The 4,552-nt window shown below is 43.1% G+C and overlaps 1 pseudogene; it reads right to left on the reverse strand.

The window, feature by feature from the left end:
* Positions 1 to 1,548: 1,548 nt before the first annotated feature.
* Positions 1,549 to 1,651, reverse strand: LOC120925157 (annotated as a pseudogene).
* Between the last annotated feature and the right edge of the window lie 2,901 nt (positions 1,652 to 4,552).

Consider the following 4,552-nt stretch of genomic DNA (forward strand, 5'->3'; position numbering starts at 1 on the left):
GGACCCAACTTCCTTGGAGGGACTGCCGAAACAGAACCCTCCCAGTACTAGGTGGGGCTCCCCTGAAGGGAGACCCCATGAGAGCAGGTGAACTAAGCCAGAAGGCCATGTCCACCCACTCCCAAGACGTTCAGGGCTGGCCCGAGGACCGGCACCCTACTAATCACACAGTGAGACAAAACGTGCACAAACAAAAAAAGACAAAAAGAGACAAACATAGGCAAAAAATAAATAAAGTGGGGGAAAGGGATAGTGGAGAGGAGAGTGAAAGAAGTGGTCATGACCAGGCCCTCCGGCCAGGAATAAAAAATTCCCCTGGTCCTAGCCAAAAGGCCCGGCCCAGGAGGCAGGTACTAAAAAAAATGTGTATCTGGTGCAGTGACCGTGGTATCTTTAAATCAAAGTGACCCTCACTCACAGTGATTCTCAGATACCCCTGGACTGCCACTCCAGGGGCACATGCACCATAGGCTTTTCGTTCCAGATCCAACCCCCCGACTGGCCAGTGCAGCCCTCCACCCTTGCCAGCTAGAGAGTCCTTCAAGGTTTTCTTGGGGAGAACTGCCACTCCAGTTAGCAGCCTCCACCAATACTAGCCCCTCCAGACCCTCCGTCAACCCGGCGGATTTGCATGGTTCTGCCCCACTCATCAAAGGGCATCTGGCGTGGACGTCTGTGTATGAGTTCCGAGAATTGGAGCGATCCCTGGGAGGACTGTTGGACACCCCTATCTGCCATAGCAAAATCACAACGAGACCACTCCCTCATTTCATCAACGGTAAATGATCAATTTAATTAATCCTTCTTATTGTACGGATACAATGCTATGTTTTCTCCTCCCCATCTCCCACCCCCCCTTTCCAATGAAAGGTATTTCTATATGAATAGAGTGGTGGGTGGTTTTAAAGGGTTGGTTGTAAACCTATGAAATGTTTAATGTAATTTTTTTGTATATTCCCTTTCAGTCACAACACAATAAACCTCTGAAGAAGACCATTAGGGTCGAAACGCATTAGGACATTGTTTATACATGCAATATACATAATTAGCTGTATAAACGCTATGTTGTATACTGTAAAACACCATATGTATTTTATGTTTCCTTGCTATGCCGCAACTCATATTCTATTTATGCATTCCACAATTCCCTCCCTTTTTTGATATTTTTGATATATGTGAATAAATATATTTTTTATTACATTGAATTCATTTTGTCTACTTGAGCTGCCAAAAAAAACAATTGGGAAAACGTTCTCTGTTGCATATACCGGGGTGAGCAGCACTTTCTCTCCACTCCATGTGTTCTGTCCCTTTTACTCATCAAAGGGCATTACCAGCTCCTCCTACCGGATCGCCGACAGGGATAGCACTTACACCAGCCAGCCAGACTAGAACTCGGCAAAAAAAACAAGACCCAGTGCAGCCACCCATCCTCACCAGGAGCACCCTTCCAGATGGCTCAGATGCAACCATTGGCCGGCCCCCAGTATCTGTCGGGTAGCTCGGCGTAGTCCCTGCTGAAACCACCCTTCCAGGTGCAATGACATCATGGATTGCATCCATCCATCCGACGGAGGTGCTTCAGCGCTCCTCTGACAACTGATAAGAACAGATACTACACTTGATCTTAGCCAAAAGGCCGAGAAGCGACACATGAGTGGCATTATCAAAGCCTGTATGCTGCACTTAATTGTGTAGTCACAAATTCTGCTAAGCCTTCCATCTTTGTTTTGCACTTACTGAGTGGGAACATTGGACTTTTTTGTTTAACACATAAGGACTTTTTTTGTTTTTTATGTTTATGAAACTCGCGTTTCAGTTTGATAAGTGGTATTGTCTGACAAACTTTCCCATTGAAATTAAAGGGGCCACACCGCAATAGTGAGCCAAACGCTTGTCCTGCAATTGCAGTGTAATCCCACAATGCAAAATTGTGATTTGGCACAGAAAAAAAGTGAAAAAAATGGTGGCCTAGATTCACGGAGGGCGGCGTAAGTGTTGGCGGGCGTAGCGTATCGTATTTACGCTACACCGCTGCAACTTAGAGAGGCAAGTGCTGTATTCACAAAGCACTTGCATCCTAAGTTATGGCGGCGTAGCGTAAATGTGCCGGCGTAAGCGCGCCTAATTCAAATTGTAAAGTGGTGGGCGTGTTTTATGTAAATAAAGCATGACCCCACGTAAATGACGTTTTGAACGAACGGCGCATGCACCCCAAGATACGACGGCGTAGGAGACTTACGCCGCTCGTATCTTGGCCAAATCTATGCGTAACTGATTCTATGAATCAGGCGCATAGATACAACGGCGGCCATTCAGACTTACGACGGCGTATCTGGAGATACGCCGTCGTAAGTCTTTAAGAATCTGGGCCGGTGTGTCCAACTAATAGCCCCTGTCTACCTAAGAAGCACAGCACAAAAAAAAATGGTTGATTTTTTTTTTCTTGATGGAGCCTTAATTTTTGTTATCTAATTATATAAATGAGAACTTGGGAGTTTTCATTTTCTTGACATATAAAATCAAGATATTTTGGTGACATTTTTATTTTGGCAACATGCACTGCCAATGGCAAAGACACATTTAGACCCCTTTCACACTGAAGCGTTTTAACAGCGTTTCAGCACTAAAAATGGCGCTCTTAAAATGCTCATAAAACACTCTCCATGCATCTCAATGGATCCTTTCACACTGAGTCCTGCAAGCAGCATCTTTGGAGCAGCTTTTGCGCACTGAAAAAAAAGCTCCAAAAACGCCCCTCTCTATTGAAATGAATTGAAAAGTGCTGTAAAAACGCCTTGCCCTTTCACACTGAGGCGTTGCACTGGTAGGGCGTTGAGAAAAGTCCTGCAGGCAGCATCTTTGGAGCAGCTTTTGGGCGCTGAAAAAAACGCTCCAAAAACACCCCTCTCCATTGAAATGAATTGAAAATCGCTGTAAAAACAGCTTTCCCTTTCACACTGAGGCACTGCAAAAACGCCCTAAAACGTTAGGGTCTTAGCGGTGCTTTACCAGCACATTGGGATTGCAGATGAGGCTTCGCTCGAATAATGCTGTAATAACACTGTAATAACACTCGAAAAACGCTCGAATAACGCTGTAATAATGCTTGAATAATGCTCGAAAAACGCCCAAGTGTGAAAGGGGCTTTAGGGTGAGTTTTAAGGCTGCAATCTTTAAAAAATATCATAAACAAAAGGACATGATATGCAATATTTTTTTTTCTCTTGTGTTTATATTTATAATAATGTTATATGTTTTCTTTTTTTTTTTTTTTTTTACCATATAACAAAAAATAAAGAAAACACAGAAGGAACACCTTTGTGACTCATTCGGTTTGAATTATTGAATAAGCTATATATTTTGAGTCACTGAATTCTATAAATAACTGACTTCTTTCAGCAAACCTGAAAACTGACATTTCTAAACTTGTAAAAATGTGACTGAAGTTCCTGATTGTGGTCTAAAAAGAAATACACAAAATGTTAATATTTCATATTAATTTACTAAAAGAATACCAATATATATTTATAGTATTTATAGTATTTGTCCATAAATAAAGAAAGAGGATTCTAGAGGTGCGAAAAGGAAAGTGTCTGGAAACACAATTTGCCTTGGAAATTCAGTCACACATACTGTGTTTCCTCTCTAGGCTGTGTTTCAAACCATGTTCCTACTCATCTCCAATGCTGGCGGCCCTCTTGCTGATGAAAAAATGCCAGTCTCCCCATACAGCCCTCCCTAGACTGCCAAATGGAAAAAAAAAAGATTGTAGGAGTTTTATACATTTACCTACTCTACTTTATCTACTCTATACAAAAGCAAGGAATTGACTTCAATGATACTTTAAACAGTTAGAAAAAGTAAAACATTAAAAATGTATTAAAACTTCTTATTGCAAATACATTTTCTGTGTGGCTACCTGCTTGACTGCCTACTAACACACTGCCTCTGAGCTGGAGCAAGGTAGAGGAATACCCAACTCCAATGAAAGCCTGTCACAGCCCTTGATAAACATATACAATTTCAGCACCTATGGCTCGGTTAAGAGCCTTGAAGATATCCAAACTATCAAGGTAAAAAAAAATATTCCACTAGCTGCACCTCTAGCCCCCTCTCTAAACACTTACCTGAGTCATGTACCGATCTAGTGCTGTCCTTGTCTGCAGTTCTCCCCTCTGTTTATCTTTTTACAAGAGGATCAAGCAGCAGTAGGAGCCCTTGGCTTCCCTTTGAAGAGAGAGCAGCCACTTGCTATGGGTGCACAAACAGTAAGACCCCTTTCACATTGGGGCCGTGGCCGCGTTAGCGCTGCTCATTTTAGCGGGCTCTTTGTCGCTGTGTAAGCGTTGCTTTTCAGCCCCTAGCCTTTAACCCCAAAGGAGGGGATTAAAAGTGCCCATGTTGCGGTGCTTCCGAAGCGCTTTTCAGGCTCTTTGGAAGCAATGCCCATTCAGAGCGTAGAGCGATTTTGGGAGTGCTAAATTCAGCACTCCCAACCCACCCCAAAGATGCTACTTGCAGGACTTTTCCTAACATTCTACAAGCGCCC

Source organism: Rana temporaria, chromosome 1 (assembly GCF_905171775.1).
Source record: "Rana temporaria chromosome 1, aRanTem1.1, whole genome shotgun sequence".
Classification (NCBI taxonomy): Eukaryota; Metazoa; Chordata; class Amphibia; order Anura; family Ranidae; genus Rana; species Rana temporaria.